Source organism: Erinaceus europaeus, chromosome 20 (genome assembly GCF_950295315.1).
Source record: "Erinaceus europaeus chromosome 20, mEriEur2.1, whole genome shotgun sequence".
Classification (NCBI taxonomy): Eukaryota; Metazoa; Chordata; class Mammalia; order Eulipotyphla; family Erinaceidae; genus Erinaceus; species Erinaceus europaeus.
This window is the reverse complement of record NC_080181.1, coordinates 41147223-41168304: the sequence shown is the minus strand read 5'-3', so window position 1 is coordinate 41168304 and position 21082 is coordinate 41147223. Positions and strand designations below refer to the sequence as shown.

General features: G+C 63.3%; 1 long non-coding RNA gene and 9 other non-coding genes across 13 annotated transcripts in view; all 10 read left to right on the top strand.

Annotated features, from left to right (window-relative positions):
* Window positions 1-21082, top strand: part of LOC107522705 (uncharacterized) — a 227886-nt gene that overhangs the window by 131618 nt on the left and 75186 nt on the right. The window lies entirely within an intron of this gene.
* Window positions 327-424, top strand: LOC132535079 (small nucleolar RNA SNORD116). Its single transcript, XR_009546863.1, has one exon. It is a non-coding gene; the product is annotated as a small nucleolar RNA SNORD116 (small nucleolar RNA).
* On the top strand, window positions 2712-2809 carry LOC132535078 (small nucleolar RNA SNORD116). The gene has a single exon (XR_009546862.1). It is a non-coding gene; the product is annotated as a small nucleolar RNA SNORD116 (small nucleolar RNA).
* Window positions 5082-5178, top strand: LOC132535128 (small nucleolar RNA SNORD116). Its single transcript, XR_009546911.1, has one exon. It is a non-coding gene; the product is annotated as a small nucleolar RNA SNORD116 (small nucleolar RNA).
* LOC132535077 (small nucleolar RNA SNORD116) lies at window positions 7451-7548 on the top strand. The gene has a single exon (XR_009546861.1). It is a non-coding gene; the product is annotated as a small nucleolar RNA SNORD116 (small nucleolar RNA).
* On the top strand, window positions 9805-9902 carry LOC132535076 (small nucleolar RNA SNORD116). The gene has a single exon (XR_009546860.1). It is a non-coding gene; the product is annotated as a small nucleolar RNA SNORD116 (small nucleolar RNA).
* LOC132535075 (small nucleolar RNA SNORD116) lies at window positions 12174-12271 on the top strand. Its single transcript, XR_009546859.1, has one exon. It is a non-coding gene; the product is annotated as a small nucleolar RNA SNORD116 (small nucleolar RNA).
* On the top strand, window positions 14583-14680 carry LOC132535074 (small nucleolar RNA SNORD116). Its single transcript, XR_009546858.1, has one exon. It is a non-coding gene; the product is annotated as a small nucleolar RNA SNORD116 (small nucleolar RNA).
* Window positions 16953-17050, top strand: LOC132535073 (small nucleolar RNA SNORD116). Its single transcript, XR_009546857.1, has one exon. It is a non-coding gene; the product is annotated as a small nucleolar RNA SNORD116 (small nucleolar RNA).
* On the top strand, window positions 19317-19414 carry LOC132535072 (small nucleolar RNA SNORD116). The gene has a single exon (XR_009546856.1). It is a non-coding gene; the product is annotated as a small nucleolar RNA SNORD116 (small nucleolar RNA).

Here is a 21082-nt window from a genome sequence, read left to right as displayed (position 1 = left end):
GACTGGCACTAGGCCTGGCAATGGGTCGGCCTGCAGGGGAGGCTGCTGCTGATGCTGTTGTAGCGCTGGCGCACAAGGCAGTGGCCGTGGTGGCGGGCTGCAGTGTGCTCCCACGGGGACCCACTCTCCCTGGACTGAGCTCAGGGGCTGGGTTCCTCAGGCCCTGTGGGTGCTGCAGGGAGGGGCTGAGCCTCTCAGCCTTTCCCTGAGCCGTGGCCGGATCTGGAGCCGAAGGCGAAGGTGAAGCCGCAGCCAGAGACAGAGCCATAGACAGAGCCTGAGCCGGGCCCGCCTTCTGCCCTTTGGCAGCCTCCCCGAAGGTGCTGGGATCGATGATGACTCCCCACTCACACCAGCATTCCTTGGAAAAGCTGAACAAAATGAGTGAGAACCCCCTCCGTCTATCTCATCGGTTCTGAGGTCCATGCGGCACATGGTGCGACCCTGAGGCAGCAGGAGTGAGGGACACATGCCTTGCCGGGTCTTGCCTGGCCTGCCCTGGCCTGGCCTGGCCTTGCCTTGCCTTGCCTTGCCTTGCCTTGCCTTGCCTTGCCTTGCCTTGCCTTGCCTTGCCTCGCATCGCCTAGCCCTGCATAGCCTTACCGAGTTTACCAGGCCTCACCTAACCTGTCTTGGCCTAACCTCCTGGCATCACACTCCCACTCCCACTCCCACTCGCACTCACAGTCCGTCAAGCAGCCATGTCAGGCAGTGTGGCCCAAAGCAAGGTGGGCCTGTTGGAGCTAGGGTATGGCCTAGGGTGTCCCCTGGCAGTACTGGCAGCCAGGGTGGTAAGGGTCAGTCAGGGAGTGCAAGGCCGGTCAACAGGTCTGTGCTGGCCACCTTGTGGTGGCCTGCATGGCCTCACTCTCTAGAGCCCTCTGGTTTGTAGGCCTGGGGCCGGGCAAATGGGCATGGTTCTCAATGGGGGTGATTGTGGCTTGAGCAGCCTGCAGGGTCTCCACCCTTGCCATTGTCCTGTATCTCCAGGGGCTACGAGGAGCAGGGGGAAGTTGGCGAAGGCTCCAGGGGTCAGAACCATGGCCCTGAGTCTCAGGCCTTAAGCGTACCTTCATGAGGCAGAGGGAGTCCAGCGGTGTGGGGTGTTTCCGAGCATGCAGCTTGGGGACAGAGCAAGAGTTAGACAGCTGGACTGGGTCCTGGGATCGGGGGTGTGGCCCTAGTCCTGACTAGTGCTCAGGCAGCCGATGGGAGAGGGAGGCTGGGCCTGGGCATGGGCATGGTCCTGGGCCAGGGCCTGTGCCAGGGCCCAGGTCACGCTTGGTCCCCTGATTTGGGGGCAGCCTGAGTTGCAGGCCCCATTTGTGCCTGCCGTGCCCAAGCAGGAAGGCTGGTCTGGTGTGGAGGTCGCACAGTGGTGATGGGGAGGCCCTTGCATGGGGTATTTGGGCCCCTGGAGGGCCAGGAGGTCACCTGGGCCTTGATGACTTGCAGACCCAGCCTCTTGTCTCAGTCCCTTTCGTGGCTTGTGTGTGTTTAGGAAGGAGTCTTTTGGAAGGCCTTATGTGCAGTCCAGAACAGCCAGGGTGCCTGTGAAGCCTCCTGGGATCCCTGTGGTTCTAGTGTGTAAGTCAGCCTAGCTGGCTGCACTGCTCCCCGTGGAGGCTGTCAGGCTGTCAGGTGTGCAGGCAGAGGGTGTGAGCTAGGCTAGGCCAGGCTTGGAGGGGTGTGCTTGGAGGATTTTGGACAGTCATCCGGCCTTTGCTTCCTGCAGAGGGCAGTGTTGTGCGCCCTGAGGAGGGTGTGAGGGCATGTGGGTGTGAGGGCCCCAGGGCTGTGTGGCTTAGACCCAAGGCTTGCAGACTGTTTGTGAAGGTAGCAGAGAGCTGGTCCAGGGCAGAAGCCAGGGGGCCCAAGAGGGTGCCCCGCCAGCAGCATCCCTGCATTCCCTCTTGCATGCACGCACTCATACACGCCAGGCACCCTCACCAGTCCAAGCCGGCAGCCACTTTGGCAGGCAAGCAGGCAGGCAGGCTGGCAGGCAGGCAGGCAGGCTGGCAGGCAGCCATTGGCGCCGGCAGGCACCTAGGCCTGTGGGCAGTGGTCAGGGCTAACAGCGCAGAGGCCAGCCTCAGTAGGAGGCAGGCCAGCTGGGTCTTGCCGAGCATGGGCCCAGAGCCCAGCATGCACCCTGCTGACGCACAGACGTGTTGTCTCCCCACCTCTCAGGTGCATTTGGCTGCCAAGCGGACTGGACGACCCAGTCGGTGAGGCCAGGCGAGGAGAGGTCCCGGACCCACTTGGCGAGCCAGCCCAGGAGGCTGTGGCAGAGGCTGGCTGTGGCGGCTGTGTGCGCAGCCTGGCCGAGGACACCTCCCCCAGGTAAGCTGGCCTTTGGCCCTGGGCAGCTGGGGCCTTGTTGGGGACTGGCACTAGGCCTGGCAATGGGTCGGCCTGCAGGGGAGGCTGCTGCTGATGCTGTTGTAGCGCTGGCGCACAAGGCAGTGGCCGTGGTGGCGGGCTGCAGTGTGCTCCCACGGGGACCCACTCTCCCTGGACTGAGCTCAGGGGCTGGGCTCCTCAGGCCCTGTGGGTGCTGCAGGGAGGGGCTGAGCCTCTCAGCCTTTCCCTGAGCCGTGGCCGGATCTGGAGCCGAAGGCGAAGGTGAAGCCGCAGCCAGAGACAGAGCCATAGACAGAGCCTGAGCCGGGCCCGCCTTCTGCCCTTTGGCAGCCTCCCCGAAGGTGCTGGGATCGATGATGACTCCCCACTCACACCAGCATTCCTTGGAAAAGCTGAACAAAATGAGTGAGAACCCCCTCCGTCTATCTCATCGGTTCTGAGGTCCATGCGGCACATGGTGCGACCCTGAGGCAGCAGGAGTGAGGGACACATGCCTTGCCGGGTCTTGCCTGCCTGCCCTGGCCTGGCCTGGCCTTGCCTTGCCTTGCCTTGCCTTGCCTTGCCTTGCCTTGCCTCGCATCGCCTAGCCCTGCATAGCCTTACCGAGTTTACCAGGCCTCACCTAACCTGTCTTGGCCTAACCTCCTGGCATCACACACCCACTCCCACTCCCACTCCCACTCGCACTCACAGTCCGTCAAGCAGCCATGTCAGGCAGTGTGGCCCAAAGCAAGGTGGGCCTGTTGGAGCTAGGGTATGGCCTAGGGTGTCCCCTGGCAGTACTGGCAGCCAGGGTGGTAAGGGTCAGTCAGGGAGTGCAAGGCCGGTCAACAGGTCTGTGCTGGCCGCCTTGTGGTGGCCTGCATGGCCTCACTCTCTAGAGCCCTCTGGTTTGTAGGCCTGGGGCCGGGCAAATGGGCATGGTTCTCAATGGGGGTGATTGTGGCTTGAGCAGCCTGCAGGGTCTCCACCCTTGCCATTGTCCTGTATCTCCAGGGGCTACGAGGAGCAGGGGGAAGTTGGCGAAGGCTCCAGGGGTCAGAACCATGGCCCTGAGTCTCAGGCCTTAAGCGTACCTTCATGAGGCAGAGGGAGTCCAGCGGTGTGGGGTGTTTCCGAGCATGCAGCTTGGGGACAGAGCAAGAGTTAGACAGCTGGACTGGGTCCTGGGATCGGGGGTGTGGCCCTAGTCCTGACTAGTGCTCAGGCAGCCTATGGGAGAGGGAGGCTGGGCCTGGGCATGGGCATGGTCCTGGGCCAGGGCCTGTGCCAGGGCCCAGGTCACGCTTGGTCCCCTGATTTGGGGGCAGCCTGAGTTGCAGGCCCCATTTGTGCCTGCCGTGCCCAAGCAGGAAGGCTGGTCTGGTGTGGAGGTCGCATAGTGGTGATGGGGAGGCCCTTGCATGGGGTATTTGGGCCCCTGGAGGGCCAGGAGGTCACCTGGGCCTTGATGACTTGCAGACCCAGCCTCTTGTCTCAGTCCCTTTCGTGGCTTGTGTGTGTTTAGGAAGGAGTCTTTTGGAAGGCCTTATGTGCAGTCCAGAACAGCCAGGGTGCCTGTGAAGCCTCCTGGGATCCCTGTGGTTCTAGTGTGTAAGTCAGCCTAGCTGGCTGCACTGCTCCCCGTGGAGGCTGTCAGGCTGTCAGGTGTGCAGGCAGAGGGTGTGAGCTAGGCTAGGCCAGGCTTGGAGGGGTGTGCTTGGAGGCTTTTGGACAGTCATCCGGCCTTTGCTTCCTGCAGAGGGCAGTGTTGTGCGCCCTGAGGAGGGTGTGAGGGCATGTGGGTGTGAGGGCCCCAGGGCTGTGTGGCTTAGACCCAAGGCTTGCAGACTGTTTGTGAAGGTAGCAGAGAGCTGGTCCAGGGCAGAAGCCAGGGGGCCCAAGAGGGTGCCCCGCCAGCAGCATCCCTGCATTCCCTCTTGCATGCACGCACTCATACACGCCAGGCACCCTCACCAGTCCAAGCCGGCAGCCACTTTGGCAGGCAAGCAGGCAGGCAGGCTGGCAGGCAGGCAGGCAGGCTGGCAGGCAGCCATTGGCGCCGGCAGGCACCTAGGCCTGTGGGCAGTGGTCAGGGCTAACAGCGCAGAGGCCAGCCTCAGTAGGAGGCAGGCCAGCTGGGTCTTGCCGAGCATGGGCCCAGAGCCCAGCATGCACCCTGCTGACGCACAGACGTGTTGTCTCCCCACCTCTCAGGTGCATTTGGCTGCCAAGCGGACTGGACGACCCAGTCGGTGAGGCCAGGCGAGGAGAGGTCCCGGACCCACTTGGCGAGCCAGCCCAGGAGGCTGTGGCAGAGGCTGGCTGTGGCGGCTGTGTGCGCAGCCTGGCCGAGGACACCTCCCCCAGGTAAGCTGGCCTTTGGCCCTGGGCAGCTGGGGCCTTGTTGGGGACTGGCACTAGGCCTGGCAATGGGTCGGCCTGCAGGGGAGGCTGCTGCTGATGCTGTTGTAGCGCTGGCGCACAAGGCAGTGGCCGTGGTGGCGGGCTGCAGTGTGCTCCCACGGGGACCCACTCTCCCTGGACTGAGCTCAGGGGCTGGGCTCCTCAGGCCCTGTGGGTGCTGCAGGGAGGGGCTGAGCCTCTCAGCCTTTCCCTGAGCCGTGGCCGGATCTGGAGCCGAAGGCGAAGGTGAAGCCGCAGCCAGAGACAGAGCCATAGACAGAGCCTGAGCCGGGCCCGCCTTCTGCCCTTTGGCAGCCTCCCCGAAGGTGCTGGGATCGATGATGACTCCCCACTCACACCAGCATTCCTTGGAAAAGCTGAACAAAATGAGTGAGAACCCCTCCGTCTATCTCATCGGTTCTGAGGTCCATGCGGCACATGGTGCGACCCTGAGGCAGCAGGAGTGAGGGACACATGCCTTGCCGGGTCTTGCCTGCCTGCCCTGGCCTGGCCTGGCCTTGCCTTGCCTTGCCTTGCCTTGCCTTGCCTTGCCTTGCCTCGCATCGCCTAGCCCTGCATAGCCTTACCGAGTTTACCAGGCCTCACCTAACCTGTCTTGGCCTAACCTCCTGGCATCACACACCCACTCCCACTCCCACTCCCACTCGCACTCACAGTCCGTCAAGCAGCCATGTCAGGCAGTGTGGCCCAAAGCAAGGTGGGCCTGTTGGAGCTAGGGTATGGCCTAGGGTGTCCCCTGGCAGTACTGGCAGCCAGGGTGGTAAGGGTCAGTCAGGGAGTGCAAGGCCGGTCAACAGGTCTGTGCTGGCCGCCTTGTGGTGGCCTGCATGGCCTCACTCTCTAGAGCCCTCTGGTTTGTAGGCCTGGGGCCGGGCAAATGGGCATGGTTCTCAATGGGGGTGATTGTGGCTTGAGCAGCCTGCAGGGTCTCCACCCTTGCCATTGTCCTGTATCTCCAGGGGCTACGAGGAGCAGGGGGAAGTTGGCGAAGGCTCCAGGGGTCAGAACCATGGCCCTGAGTCTCAGGCCTTAAGCGTACCTTCATGAGGCAGAGGGAGTCCAGCGGTGTGGGGTGTTTCCGAGCATGCAGCTTGGGGACAGAGCAAGAGTTAGACAGCTGGACTGGGTCCTGGGATCGGGGGTGTGGCCCTAGTCCTGACTAGTGCTCAGGCAGCCTATGGGAGAGGGAGGCTGGGCCTGGGCATGGGCATGGTCCTGGGCCAGGGCCTGTGCCAGGGCCCAGGTCACGCTTGGTCCCCTGATTTGGGGGCAGCCTGAGTTGCAGGCCCCATTTGTGCCTGCCGTGCCCAAGCAGGAAGGCTGGTCTGGTGTGGAGGTCGCATAGTGGTGATGGGGAGGCCCTTGCATGGGGTATTTGGGCCCCTGGAGGGCCAGGAGGTCACCTGGGCCTTGATGACTTGCAGACCCAGCCTCTTGTCTCAGTCCCTTTCGTGGCTTGTGTGTGTTTAGGAAGGAGTCTTTTGGAAGGCCTTATGTGCAGTCCAGAACAGCCAGGGTGCCTGTGAAGCCTCCTGGGATCCCTGTGGTTCTAGTGTGTAAGTCAGCCTAGCTGGCTGCACTGCTCCCCGTGGAGGCTGTCAGGCTGTCAGGTGTGCAGGCAGAGGGTGTGAGCTAGGCTAGGCCAGGCTTGGAGGGGTGTGCTTGGAGGCTTTTGGACAGTCATCCGGCCTTTGCTTCCTGCAGAGGGCAGTGTTGTGCGCCCTGAGGAGGGTGTGAGGGCATGTGGGTGTGAGGGCCCCAGGGCTGTGTGGCTTAGACCCAAGGCTTGCAGACTGTTTGTGAAGGTAGCAGAGAGCTGGTCCAGGGCAGAAGCCAGGGGGCCCAAGAGGGTGCCCCGCCAGCAGCATCCCTGCATTCCCTCGTGCATGCACGCACTCATACACGCCAGGCACCCTCACCAGTCCAAGCCGGCAGCCACTTTGGCAGGCAAGCAGGCAGGCAGGCTGGCAGGCAGGCAGGCAGGCTGGCAGGCAGCCATTGGCGCCGGCAGGCACCTAGGCCTGTGGGCAGTGGTCAGGGCTAACACCGCAGAGGCCAGCCTCAGTAGGAGGCAGGCCAGCTGGGTCTTGCCGAGCATGGGCCCAGAGCCCAGCATGCACCCTGCTGACGCACAGACGTGTTGTCTCCCCACCTCTCAGGTGCATTTGGCTGCCAAGCGGACTGGACGACCCAGTCGGTGAAGCCAGGCGAGGAGAGGTCCCGGACCCACTTGGCGAGCCAGCCCAGGAGGCTGTGGCAGAGGCTGGCTGTGGCGGCTGTGTGCGCAGCCTGGCCGAGGACACCTCCCCCAGGTAAGCTGGCCTTTGGCCCTGGGCAGCTGGGGCCTTGTTGGGGACTGGCACTAGGCCTGGCAATGGGTCGGCCTGCAGGGGAGGCTGCTGCTGATGCTGTTGTAGCGCTGGCGCACAAGGCAGTGGCCGTGGTGGCGGGCTGCAGTGTGCTCCCACGGGGACCCACTCTCCCTGGACTGAGCTCAGGGGCTGGGCTCCTCAGGCCCTGTGGGTGCTGCAGGGAGGGGCTGAGCCTCTCAGCCTTTCCCTGAGCCGTGGCCGGATCTGGAGCCGAAGGCGAAGGTGAAGCCGCAGCCAGAGACAGAGCCATAGACAGAGCCTGAGCCGGGCCCGCCTTCTGCCCTTTGGCAGCCTCCCCGAAGGTGCTGGGATCGATGATGACTCCCCACTCACACCAGCATTCCTTGGAAAAGCTGAACAAAATGAGTGAGAACCCCCTCCGTCTATCTCATCGGTTCTGAGGTCCATGCGGCACATGGTGCGACCCTGAGGCAGCAGGAGTGAGGGACACATGCCTTGCCGGGTCTTGCCTGGCCTGGCCTGGCCTTGCCTTGCCTTGCCTTGCCTTGCCTTGCCTTGCCTTGCCTTGCCTCGCATCGCCTAGCCCTGCATAGCCTTACCGAGTTTACCAGGCCTCACCTAACCTGTCTTGGCCTAACCTCCTGGCATCACACTCCCACTCCCACTCGCACTCACAGTCCGTCAAGCAGCCATGTCAGGCAGTGTGGCCCAAAGCAAGGTGGGCCTGTTGGAGCTAGGGTATGGCCTAGGGTGTCCCCTGGCAGTACTGGCAGCCAGGGTGGTAAGGGTCAGTCAGGGAGTGCAAGGCCGGTCAACAGGTCTGTGCTGGCCACCTTGTGGTGGCCTGCATGGCCTCACTCTCTAGAGCCCTCTGGTTTGTAGGCCTGGGGCCGGGCAAATGGGCATGGTTCTCAATGGGGGTGATTGTGGCTTGAGCAGCCTGCAGGGTCTCCACCCTTGCCATTGTCCTGTATCTCCAGGGGCTACGAGGAGCAGGGGGAAGTTGGCGAAGGCTCCAGGGGTCAGAACCATGGCCCTGAGTCTCAGGCCTTAAGCGTACCTTCATGAGGCAGAGGGAGTCCAGCGGTGTGGGGTGTTTCCGAGCATGCAGCTTGGGGACAGAGCAAGAGTTAGACAGCTGGACTGGGTCCTGGGATCGGGGGTGTGGCCCTAGTCCTGACTAGTGCTCAGGCAGCCGATGGGAGAGGGAGGCTGGGCCTGGGCATGGGCATGGTCCTGGGCCAGGGCCTGTGCCAGGGCCCAGGTCACGCTTGGTCCCCTGATTTGGGGGCAGCCTGAGTTGCAGGCCCCATTTGTGCCTGCCGTGCCCAAGCAGGAAGGCTGGTCTGGTGTGGAGGTCGCACAGTGGTGATGGGGAGGCCCTTGCATGGGGTATTTGGGCCCCTGGAGGGCCAGGAGGTCACCTGGGCCTTGATGACTTGCAGACCCAGCCTCTTGTCTCAGTCCCTTTCGTGGCTTGTGTGTGTTTAGGAAGGAGTCTTTTGGAAGGCCTTATGTGCAGTCCAGAACAGCCAGGGTGCCTGTGAAGCCTCCTGGGATCCCTGTGGTTCTAGTGTGTAAGTCAGCCTAGCTGGCTGCACTGCTCCCCGTGGAGGCTGTCAGGCTGTCAGGTGTGCAGGCAGAGGGTGTGAGCTAGGCTAGGCCAGGCTTGGAGGGGTGTGCTTGGAGGATTTTGGACAGTCATCCGGCCTTTGCTTCCTGCAGAGGGCAGTGTTGTGCGCCCTGAGGAGGGTGTGAGGGCATGTGGGTGTGAGGGCCCCAGGGCTGTGTGGCTTAGACCCAAGGCTTGCAGACTGTTTGTGAAGGTAGCAGAGAGCTGGTCCAGGGCAGAAGCCAGGGGGCCCAAGAGGGTGCCCCGCCAGCAGCATCCCTGCATTCCCTCTTGCATGCACGCACTCATACACGCCAGGCACCCTCACCAGTCCAAGCCGGCAGCCACTTTGGCAGGCAAGCAGGCAGGCAGGCTGGCAGGCAGGCAGGCAGGCTGGCAGGCAGCCATTGGCGCCGGCAGGCACCTAGGCCTGTGGGCAGTGGTCAGGGCTAACAGCGCAGAGGCCAGCCTCAGTAGGAGGCAGGCCAGCTGGGTCTTGCCGAGCATGGGCCCAGAGCCCAGCATGCACCCTGCTGACGCACAGACGTGTTGTCTCCCCACCTCTCAGGTGCATTTGGCTGCCAAGCGGACTGGACGACCCAGTCGGTGAGGCCAGGCGAGGAGAGGTCCCGGACCCACTTGGCGAGCCAGCCCAGGAGGCTGTGGCAGAGGCTGGCTGTGGCGGCTGTGTGCGCAGCCTGGCCGAGGACACCTCCCCCAGGTAAGCTGGCCTTTGGCCCTGGGCAGCTGGGGCCTTGTTGGGGACTGGCACTAGGCCTGGCAATGGGTCGGCCTGCAGGGGAGGCTGCTGCTGATGCTGTTGTAGCGCTGGCGCACAAGGCAGTGGCCGTGGTGGCGGGCTGCAGTGTGCTCCCACGGGGACCCACTCTCCCTGGACTGAGCTCAGGGGCTGGGCTCCTCAGGCCCTGTGGGTGCTGCAGGGAGGGGCTGAGCCTCTCAGCCTTTCCCTGAGCCGTGGCCGGATCTGGAGCCGAAGGCGAAGGTGAAGCCGCAGCCAGAGACAGAGCCATAGACAGAGCCTGAGCCGGGCCCGCCTTCTGCCCTTTGGCAGCCTCCCCGAAGGTGCTGGGATCGATGATGACTCCCCACTCACACCAGCATTCCTTGGAAAAGCTGAACAAAATGAGTGAGAACCCCCTCCGTCTATCTCATCGGTTCTGAGGTCCATGCGGCACATGGTGCGACCCTGAGGCAGCAGGAGTGAGGGACACATGCCTTGCCGGGTCTTGCCTGCCTGCCCTGGCCTGGCCTGGCCTTGCCTTGCCTTGCCTTGCCTTGCCTTGCCTTGCCTTGCCTTGCCTCGCATCGCCTAGCCCTGCATAGCCTTACCGAGTTTACCAGGCCTCACCTAACCTGTCTTGGCCTAACCTCCTGGCATCACACACCCACTCCCACTCCCACTCGCACTCACAGTCCGTCAAGCAGCCATGTCAGGCAGTGTGGCCCAAAGCAAGGTGGGCCTGTTGGAGCTAGGGTATGGCCTAGGGTGTCCCCTGGCAGTACTGGCAGCCAGGGTGGTAAGGGTCAGTCAGGGAGTGCAAGGCCGGTCAACAGGTCTGTGCTGGCCGCCTTGTGGTGGCCTGCATGGCCTCACTCTCTAGAGCCCTCTGGTTTGTAGGCCTGGGGCCGGGCAAATGGGCATGGTTCTCAATGGGGGTGATTGTGGCTTGAGCAGCCTGCAGGGTCTCCACCCTTGCCATTGTCCTGTATCTCCAGGGGCTACGAGGAGCAGGGGGAAGTTGGCGAAGGCTCCAGGGGTCAGAACCATGGCCCTGAGTCTCAGGCCTTAAGCGTACCTTCATGAGGCAGAGGGAGTCCAGCGGTGTGGGGTGTTTCCGAGCATGCAGCTTGGAGACAGAGCAAGAGTTAGACAGCTGGACTGGGTCCTGGGATCGGGGGTGTGGCCCTAGTCCTGACTAGTGCTCAGGCAGCCTATGGGAGAGGGAGGCTGGGCCTGGGCATGGGCATGGTCCTGGGCCAGGGCCTGTGCCAGGGCCCAGGTCACGCTTGGTCCCCTGATTTGGGGGCAGCCTGAGTTGCAGGCCCCATTTGTGCCTGCCGTGCCCAAGCAGGAAGGCTGGTCTGGTGTGGAGGTCGCATAGTGGTGATGGGGAGGCCCTTGCATGGGGTATTTGGGCCCCTGGAGGGCCAGGAGGTCACCTGGGCCTTGATGACTTGCAGACCCAGCCTCTTGTCTCAGTCCCTTTCGTGGCTTGTGTGTGTTTAGGAAGGAGTCTTTTGGAAGGCCTTATGTGCAGTCCAGAACAGCCAGGGTGCCTGTGAAGCCTCCTGGGATCCCTGTGGTTCTAGTGTGTAAGTCAGCCTAGCTGGCTGCACTGCTCCCCGTGGAGGCTGTCAGGCTGTCAGGTGTGCAGGCAGAGGGTGTGAGCTAGGCTAGGCCAGGCTTGGAGGGGTGTGCTTGGAGGATTTTGGACAGTCATCCGGCCTTTGCTTCCTGCAGAGGGCAGTGTTGTGCGCCCTGAGGAGGGTGTGAGGGCATGTGGGTGTGAGGGCCCCAGGGCTGTGTGGCTTAGACCCAAGGCTTGCAGACTGTTTGTGAAGGTAGCAGAGAGCTGGTCCAGGGCAGAAGCCAGGGGGCCCAAGAGGGTGCCCCGCCAGCAGCATCCCTGCATTCCCTCTTGCATGCACGCACTCATACACGCCAGGCACCCTCACCAGTCCAAGCCGGCAGCCACTTTGGCAGGCAAGCAGGCAGGCAGGCTGGCAGGCAGGCAGGCAGGCTGGCAGGCAGCCATTGGCGCCGGCAGGCACCTAGGCCTGTGGGCAGTGGTCAGGGCTAACACCGCAGAGGCCAGCCTCAGTAGGAGGCAGGCCAGCTGGGTCTTGCCGAGCATGGGCCCAGAGCCCAGCATGCACCCTGCTGACGCACAGACGTGTTGTCTCCCCACCTCTCAGGTGCATTTGGCTGCCAAGCGGACTGGACGACCCAGTCGGTGAAGCCAGGCGAGGAGAGGTCCCGGACCCACTTGGCGAGCCAGCCCAGGAGGCTGTGGCAGAGGCTGGCTGTGGCGGCTGTGTGCGCAGCCTGGCCGAGGACACCTCCCCCAGGTAAGCTGGCCTTTGGCCCTGAGCAGCTGGGGCCTTGTTGGGGACTGGCACTAGGCCTGGCAATGGGTCGGCCTGCAGGGGAGGCTGCTGCTGATGCTGTTGTAGCGCTGGCGCACAAGGCAGTGGCCGTGGTGGCGGGCTGCAGTGTGCTCCCACGGGGACCCACTCTCCCTGGACTGAGCTCAGGGGCTGGGCTCCTCAGGCCCTGTGGGTGCTGCAGGGAGGGGCTGAGCCTCTCAGCCTTTCCCTGAGCCGTGGCCGGATCTGGAGCCGAAGGCGAAGGTGAAGCCGGAGCCATAGACAGAGCCATAGACAGAGCCTGAGCCGGGCCCGCCTTCTGCCCTTTGGCAGCCTCCCCGAAGGTGCTGGGATCGATGATGACTCCCCACTCACACCAGCATTCCTTGGAAAAGCTGAACAAAATGAGTGAGAACCCCCTCCGTCTATCTCATCGGTTCTGAGGTCCATGCGGCACATGGTGCGACCCTGAGGCAGCAGGAGTGAGGGACACATGCCTTGCCGGGTCTTGCCTGGCCTGCCCTGGCCTGGCCTGGCCTTGCCTTGCCTTGCCTTGCCTTGCCTTGCCTTGCCTTGCCTTGCCTTGCCTTGCCTTGCCTTGCCTTGCCTTGCCTTGCCTTGCCTTGCCTCGCATCGCCTAGCCCTGCATAGCCTTACCGAGTTTACCAGGCCTCACCTAACCTGTCTTGGCCTAACCTCCTGGCATCACACTCCCACTCCCACTCGCACTCACAGTCCGTCAAGCAGCCATGTCAGGCAGTGTGGCCCAAAGCAAGGTGGGCCTGTTGGAGCTAGGGTATGGCCTAGGGTGTCCCCTGGCAGTACTGGCAGCCAGGGTGGTAAGGGTCAGTCAGGGAGTGCAAGGCCGGTCAACAGGTCTGTGCTGGCCACCTTGTGGTGGCCTGCATGGCCTCACTCTCTAGAGCCCTCTGGTTTGTAGGCCTGGGGCCGGGCAAATGGGCATGGTTCTCAATGGGGGTGATTGTGGCTTGAGCAGCCTGCAGGGTCTCCACCCTTGCCATTGTCCTGTATCTCCAGGGGCTACGAGGAGCAGGGGGAAGTTGGCGAAGGCTCCAGGGGTCAGAACCATGGCCCTGAGTCTCAGGCCTTAAGCGTACCTTCATGAGGCAGAGGGAGTCCAGCGGTGTGGGGTGTTTCCGAGCATGCAGCTTGGGGACAGAGCAAGAGTTAGACAGCTGGACTGGGTCCTGGGATCGGGGGTGTGGCCCTAGTCCTGACTAGTGCTCAGGCAGCCGATGGGAGAGGGAGGCTGGGCCTGGGCATGGGCATGGTCCTGGGCCAGGGCCTGTGCCAGGGCCCAGGTCACGCTTGGTCCCCTGATTTGGGGGCAGCCTGAGTTGCAGGCCCCATTTGTGCCTGCCGTGCCCAAGCAGGAAGGCTGGTCTGGTGTGGAGGTCGCACAGTGGTGATGGGGAGGCCCTTGCATGGGGTATTTGGGCCCCTGGAGGGCCAGGAGGTCACCTGGGCCTTGATGACTTGCAGACCCAGCCTCTTGTCTCAGTCCCTTTCGTGGCTTGTGTGTGTTTAGGAAGGAGTCTTTTGGAAGGCCTTATGTGCAGTCCAGAACAGCCAGGGTGCCTGTGAAGCCTCCTGGGATCCCTGTGGTTCTAGTGTGTAAGTCAGCCTAGCTGGCTGCACTGCTCCCCGTGGAGGCTGTCAGGCTGTCAGGTGTGCAGGCAGAGGGTGTGAGCTAGGCTAGGCCAGGCTTGGAGGGGTGTGCTTGGAGGCTTTTGGACAGTCATCCGGCCTTTGCTTCCTGCAGAGGGCAGTGTTGTGCGCCCTGAGGAGGGTGTGAGGGCATGTGGGTGTGAGGGCCCCAGGGCTGTGTGGCTTAGACCCAAGGCTTGCAGACTGTTTGTGAAGGTAGCAGAGAGCTGGTCCAGGGCAGAAGCCAGGGGGCCCAAGAGGGTGCCCCGCCAGCAGCATCCCTGCATTCCCTCTTGCATGCACGCACTCATACACGCCAGGCACCCTCACCAGTCCAAGCCGGCAGCCACTTTGGCAGGCAAGCAGACAGGCAGGCTGGCAGGCAGGCAGGCAGGCTGGCAGGCAGCCATTGGCGCCGGCAGGCACCTAGGCCTGTGGGCAGTGGTCAGGGCTAACAGCGCAGAGGCCAGCCTCAGTAGGAGGCAGGCCAGCTGGGTCTTGCCGAGCATGGGCCCAGAGCCCAGCATGCACACTGCTGACGCACAGACGTGTTGTCTCCCCACCTCTCAGGTGCATTTGGCTGCCAAGCGGACTGGACGACCCAGTCGGTGAGGCCAGGCGAGGAGAGGTCCCGGACCCACTTGGCGAGCCAGCCCAGGAGGCTGTGGCAGAGGCTGGCTGTGGCGGCTGTGTGCGCAGCCTGGCCGAGGACACCTCCCCCAGGTAAGCTGGCCTTTGGCCCTGGGCAGCTGGGGCCTTGTTGGGGACTGGCACTAGGCCTGGCAATGGGTCGGCCTGCAGGGGAGGCTGCTGCTGATGCTGTTGTAGCGCTGGCGCACAAGGCAGTGGCCGTGGTGGCGGGCTGCAGTGTGCTCCCACGGGGACCCACTCTCCCTGGACTGAGCTCAGGGGCTGGGCTCCTCAGGCCCTGTGGGTGCTGCAGGGAGGGGCTGAGCCTCTCAGCCTTTCCCTGAGCCGTGGCCGGATCTGGAGCCGAAGGCGAAGGTGAAGCCGCAGCCAGAGACAGAGCCATAGACAGAGCCTGAGCCGGGCCCGCCTTCTGCCCTTTGGCAGCCTCCCCGAAGGTGCTGGGATCGATGATGACTCCCCACTCACACCAGCATTCCTTGGAAAAGCTGAACAAAATGAGTGAGAACCCCCTCCGTCTATCTCATCGGTTCTGAGGTCCATGCGGCACATGGTGCGACCCTGAGGCAGCAGGAGTGAGGGACACATGCCTTGCCGGGTCTTGCCTGCCTGCCCTGGCCTGGCCTGGCCTTGCCTTGCCTTGCCTTGCCTTGCCTTGCCTTGCCTTGCCTCGCATCGCCTAGCCCTGCATAGCCTTACCGAGTTTACCAGGCCTCACCTAACCTGTCTTGGCCTAACCTCCTGGCATCACACACCCACTCCCACTCCCACTCCCACTCGCACTCACAGTCCGTCAAGCAGCCATGTCAGGCAGTGTGGCCCAAAGCAAGGTGGGCCTGTTGGAGCTAGGGTATGGCCTAGGGTGTCCCCTGGCAGTACTGGCAGCCAGGGTGGTAAGGGTCAGTCAGGGAGTGCAAGGCCGGTCAACAGGTCTGTGCTGGCCGCCTTGTGGTGGCCTGCATGGCCTCACTCTCTAGAGCCCTCTGGTTTGTAGGCCTGGGGCCGGGCAAATGGGCATGGTTCTCAATGGGGGTGATTGTGGCTTGAGCAGCCTGCAGGGTCTCCACCCTTGCCATTGTCCTGTATCTCCAGGGGCTACGAGGAGCAGGGGGAAGTTGGCGAAGGCTCCAGGGGTCAGAACCATGGCCCTGAGTCTCAGGCCTTAAGCGTACCTTCATGAGGCAGAGGGAGTCCAGCGGTGTGGGGTGTTTCCGAGCATGCAGCTTGGGGACAGAGCAAGAGTTAGACAGCTGGACTGGGTCCTGGGATCGGGGGTGTGGCCCTAGTCCTGACTAGTGCTCAGGCAGCCTATGGGAGAGGGAGGCTGGGCCTGGGCATGGGCATGGTCCTGGGCCAGGGCCTGTGCCAGGGCCCAGGTCACGCTTGGTCCCCTGATTTGGGGGCAGCCTGAGTTGCAGGCCCCATTTGTGCCTGCCGTGCCCAAGCAGGAAGGCTGGTCTGGTGTGGAGGTCGCACAGTGGTGATGGGGAGGCCCTTGCATGGGGTATTTGGGCCCCTGGAGGGCCAGGAGGTCACCTGGGCCTTGATGACTTGCAGACCCAGCCTCTTGTCTCAGTCCCTTTCGTGGCTTGTGTGTGTTTAGGAAGGAGTCTTTTGGAAGGCCTTATGTGCAGTCCAGAACAGCCAGGGTGCCTGTGAAGCCTCCTGGGATCCCTGTGGTTCTAGTGTGTAAGTCAGCCTAGCTGGCTGCACTGCTCCCCGTGGAGGCTGTCAGGCTGTCAGGTGTGCAGGCAGAGGGTGTGAGCTAGGCTAGGCCAGGCTTGGAGGGGTGTGCTTGGAGGATTTTGGACAGTCATCCGGCCTTTGCTTCCTGCAGAGGGCAGTGTTGTGCGCCCTGAGGAGGGTGTGAGGGCATGTGGGTGTGAGGGCCCCAGGGCTGTGTGGCTTAGACCCAAGGCTTGCAGACTGTTTGTGAAGGTAGCAGAGAGCTGGTCCAGGGCAGAAGCCAGGGGGCCCAAGAGGGTGCCCCGCCAGCAGCATCCCTGCATTCCCTCTTGCATGCACGCACTCATACACGCCAGGCACCCTCACCAGTCCAAGCCGGCAGCCACTTTGGCAGGCAAGCAGGCAGGCAGGCTGGCAGGCAGGCAGGCAGGCTGGCAGGCAGCCATTGGCGCCGGCAGGCACCTAGGCCTGTGGGCAGTGGTCAGGGCTAACAGCGCAGAGGCCAGCCTCAGTAGGAGGCAGGCCAGCTGGGTCTTGCCGAGCATGGGCCCAGAGCCCAGCATGCACCCTGCTGACGCACAGACGTGTTGTCTCCCCACCTCTCAGGTGCATTTGGCTGCCAAGCGGACTGGACGACCCAGTCGGTGAGGCCAGGCGAGGAGAGGTCCCGGACCCACTTGGCGAGCCAGCCCAGGAGGCTGTGGCAGAGGCTGGCTGTGGCGGCTGTGTGCGCAGCCTGGCCGAGGACACCTCCCCCAGGTAAGCTGGCCTTTGGCCCTGGGCAGCTGGGGCCTTGTTGGGGACTGGCACTAGGCCTGGCAATGGGTCGGCCTGCAGGGGAGGCTGCTGCTGATGCTGTTGTAGCGCTGGCGCACAAGGCAGTGGCCGTGGTGGCGGGCTGCAGTGTGCTCCCACGGGGACCCACTCTCCCTGGACTGAGCTCAGGGGCTGGGCTCCTCAGGCCCTGTGGGTGCTGCAGGGAGGGGCTGAGCCTCTCAGCCTTTCCCTGAGCCGTGGCCGGATCTGGAGCCGAAGGCGAAGGTGAAGCCGCAGCCAGAGACAGAGCCATAGACAGAGCCTGAGCCGGGCCCGCCTTCTGCCCTTTGGCAGCCTCCCCGAAGGTGCTGGGATCGATGATGACTCCCCACTCACACCAGCATTCCTTGGAAAAGCTGAACAAAATGAGTGAGAACCCCCTCCGTCTATCTCATCGGTTCTGAGGTCCATGCGGCACATGGTGCGACCCTGAGGCAGCAGGAGTGAGGGACACATGCCTTGCCGGGTCTTGCCTGCCTGCCCTGGCCTGGCCTGGCCTTGCCTTGCCTTGCCTTGCCTTGCCTTGCCTTGCCTTGCCTCGCATCGCCTAGCCCTGCATAGCCTTACCGAGTTTACCAGGCCTCACCTAACCTGTCTTGGCCTAACCTCCTGGCATCACACACCCACTCCCACTCCCACTCGCACTCACAGTCCATCAAGCAGCCATGTCAGGCAGTGTGGCCCAAAGCAAGGTGGGCCTGTTGGAGCTAGGGTATGGCCTAGGGTGTCCCCTGGCAGTACTGGCAGCCAGGGTGGTAAGGGTCAGTCAGGGAGTGCAAGGCCGGTCAACAGGTCTGTGCTGGCCGCCTTGTGGTGGCCTGCATGGCCTCACTCTCTAGAGCCCTCTGGTTTGTAGGCCTGGGGCCGGGCAAATGGGCATGGTTCTCAATGGGGGTGATTGTGGCTTGAGCAGCCTGCAGGGTCTCCACCCTTGCCATTGTCCTGTATCTCCAGGGGCTACGAGGAGCAGGGGGAAGTTGGCGAAGGCTCCAGGGGTCAGAACCATGGCCCTGAGTCTCAGGCCTTAAGCGTACCTTCATGAGGCAGAGGGAGTCCAGCGGTGTGGGGTGTTTCCGAGCATGCAGCTTGGGGACAGAGCAAGAGTTAGACAGCTGGACTGGGTCCTGGGATCGGGGGTGTGGCCCTAGTCCTGACTAGTGCTCAGGCAGCCTATGGGAGAGGGAGGCTGGGCCTGGGCATGGGCATGGTCCTGGGCCAGGGCCTGTGCCAGGGCCCAGGTCACGCTTGGTCCCCTGATTTGGGGGCAGCCTGAGTTGCAGGCCCCATTTGTGCCTGCCGTGCCCAAGCAGGAAGGCTGGTCTGGTGTGGAGGTCGCATAGTGGTGATGGGGAGGCCCTTGCATGGGGTATTTGGGCCCCTGGAGGGCCAGGAGGTCACCTGGGCCTTGATGACTTGCAGACCCAGCCTCTTGTCTCAGTCCCTTTCGTGGCTTGTGTGTGTTTAGGAAGGAGTCTTTTGGAAGGCCTTATGTGCAGTCCAGAACAGCCAGGGTGCCTGTGAAGCCTCCTGGGATCCCTGTGGTTCTAGTGTGTAAGTCAGCCTAGCTGGCTGCACTGCTCCCCGTGGAGGCTGTCAGGCTGTCAGGTGTGCAGGCAGAGGGTGTGAGCTAGGCTAGGCCAGGCTTGGAGGGGTGTGCTTGGAGGCTTTTGGACAGTCATCCGGCCTTTGCTTCCTGCAGAGGGCAGTGTTGTGCGCCCTGAGGAGGGTGTGAGGGCATGTGGGTGTGAGGGCCCCAGGGCTGTGTGGCTTAGACCCAAGGCTTGCAGACTGTTTGTGAAGGTAGCAGAGAGCTGGTCCAGGGCAGAAGCCAGGGGGCCCAAGAGGGTGCCCCGCCAGCAGCATCCCTGCATTCCCTCTTGCATGCACGCACTCATACACGCCAGGCACCCTCACCAGTCCAAGCCGGCAGCCACTTTGGCAGGCAAGCAGGCAGGCAGGCTGGCAGGCAGGCAGGCAGGCTGGCAGGCAGCCATTGGCGCCGGCAGGCACCTAGGCCTGTGGGCAGTGGTCAGGGCTAACACCGCAGAGGCCAGCCTCAGTAGGAGGCAGGCCAGCTGGGTCTTGCCGAGCATGGGCCCAGAGCCCAGCATGCACCCTGCTGACGCACAGACGTGTTGTCTCCCCACCTCTCAGGTGCATTTGGCTGCCAAGCGGACTGGACGACCCAGTCGGTGAAGCCAGGCGAGGAGAGGTCCCGGACCCACTTGGCGAGCCAGCCCAGGAGGCTGTGGCAGAGGCTGGCTGTGGCGGCTGTGTGCGCAGCCTGGCCGAGGACACCTCCCCCAGGTAAGCTGGCCTTTGGCCCTGGGCAGCTGGGGCCTTGTTGGGGACTGGCACTAGGCCTGGCAATGGGTCGGCCTGCAGGGGAGGCTGCTGCTGATGCTGTTGTAGCGCTGGCGCACAAGGCAGTGGCCGTGGTGGCGGGCTGCAGTGTGCTCCCACGGGGACCCACTCTCCCTGGACTGAGCTCAGGGGCTGGGCTCCTCAGGCCCTGTGGGTGCTGCAGGGAGGGGCTGAGCCTCTCAGCCTTTCCCTGAGCCGTGGCCGGATCTGGAGCCGAAGGCGAAGGTGAAGCCGCAGCCAGAGACAGAGCCATAGACAGAGCCTGAGCCGGGCCCGCCTTCTGCCCTTTGGCAGCCTCCCCGAAGGTGCTGGGATCGATGATGACTCCCCACTCACACCAGCATTCCTTGGAAAAGCTGAACAAAATGAGTGAGAACCCCCTCCGTCTATCTCATCGGTTCTGAGGTCCATGCGGCACGTGGTGCGACCCTGAGGCAGCAGGAGTGAGGGACACATGCCTTGCCGGGTCTTGCCTGCCTGCCCTGGCCTGGCCTGGCCTGGCCTTGCCTTGCCTTGCCTTGCCTTGCCTTGCCTTGCCTCGCATCGCCTAGCCCTGCATAGCCTTACCGAGTTTACCAGGCCTCACCTAACCTGTCTTGGCCTAACCTCCTGGCATCACACACCCACTCCCACTCCCACTCCCACTCGCACTCACAGTCCGTCAAGCAGCCATGTCAGGCAGTGTGGCCCAAAGCAAGGTGGGCCTGTTGGAGCTAGGGTATGGCCTAGGGTGTCCCCTGGCAGTACTGGCAGCCAGGGTGGTAAGGGTCAGTCAGGGAGTGCAAGGCCGGTCAACAGGTCTGTGCTGGCCGCCTTGTGGTGGCCTGCATGGCCTCACTCTCTAGAGCCCTCTGGTTTGTAGGCCTGGGGCCGGGCAAATGGGCATGGTTCTCAATGGGGGTGATTGTGGCTTGAGCAGCCTGCAGGGTCTCCACCCTTGCCATTGTCCTGTATCTCCAGGGGCTACGAGGAGCAGGGGGAAGTTGGCGAAGGCTCCAGGGGTCAGAACCATGGCCCTGAGTCTCAGGCCTTAAGCGTACCTTCATGAGGCAGAGGGAGTCCAGCGGTGTGGGGTGTTTCCGAGCATGCAGCTTGGGGACAGAGCAAGAGTTAGACAGCTGGACTGGGTCCTGGGATCGGGGGTGTGGCCCTAGTCCTGACTAGTGCTCAGGCAGCCTATGGGAGAGGGAGGCTGGGCCTGGGCATGGGCATGGTCCTGGGCCAGGGCCTGTGCCAGGGCCCAGGTCACGCTTGGTCCCCTGATTTGGGGGCAGCCTGAGTTGCAGGCCCCATTTGTGCCTGCCGTGCCCAAGCAGGAAGGCTGGTCTGGTGTGGAGGTCGCACAGTGGTGATGGGGAGGCCCTTGCATGGGGTATTTGGGCCCCTGGAGGGCCAGGAGGTCACCTGGGCCTTGATGACTTGCAGACCCAGCCTCTTGTCTCAGTCCCTTTCGTGGCTTGTGTGTGTTTAGGAAGGAGTCTTTTGGAAGGCCTTATGTGCAGTCCAGAACAGCCAGGGTGCCTGTGAAGCCTCCTGGGATCCCTGTGGTTCTAGTGTGTAAGTCAGCCTAGCTGGCTGCACTGCTCCCCGTGGAGGCTGTCAGGCTGTCAGGTGTGCAGGCAGAGGGTGTGAGCTAGGCTAGGCCAGGCTTGGAGGGGTGTGCTTGGAGGCTTTTGGACAGTCATCCGGCCTTTGCTTCCTGCAGAGGGCAGTGTTGTGCGCCCTGAGGAGGGTGTGAGGGCATGTGGGTGTGAGGGCCCCAGGGCTGTGTGGCTTAGACCCAAGGCTTGCAGACTGTTTGTGAAGGTAGCAGAGAGCTGGTCCAGGGCAGAAGCCAGGGGGCCCAAGAGGGTGCCCCGCCAGCAGCATCCCTGCATTCCCTCTTGCATGCACGCACTCATACACGCCAGGCACCCTCACCAGTCCAAGCCGGCAGCCACTTTGGCAGGCAAGCAGGCAGGCAGGCTGGCAGGCAGGCAGGCAGGCTGGCAGGCAGCCATTGGCGCCGGCAGGCACCTAGGCCTGTGGGCAGTGGTCAGGGCTAACAGCGCAGAGGCCAGCCTCAGTAGGAGGCAGG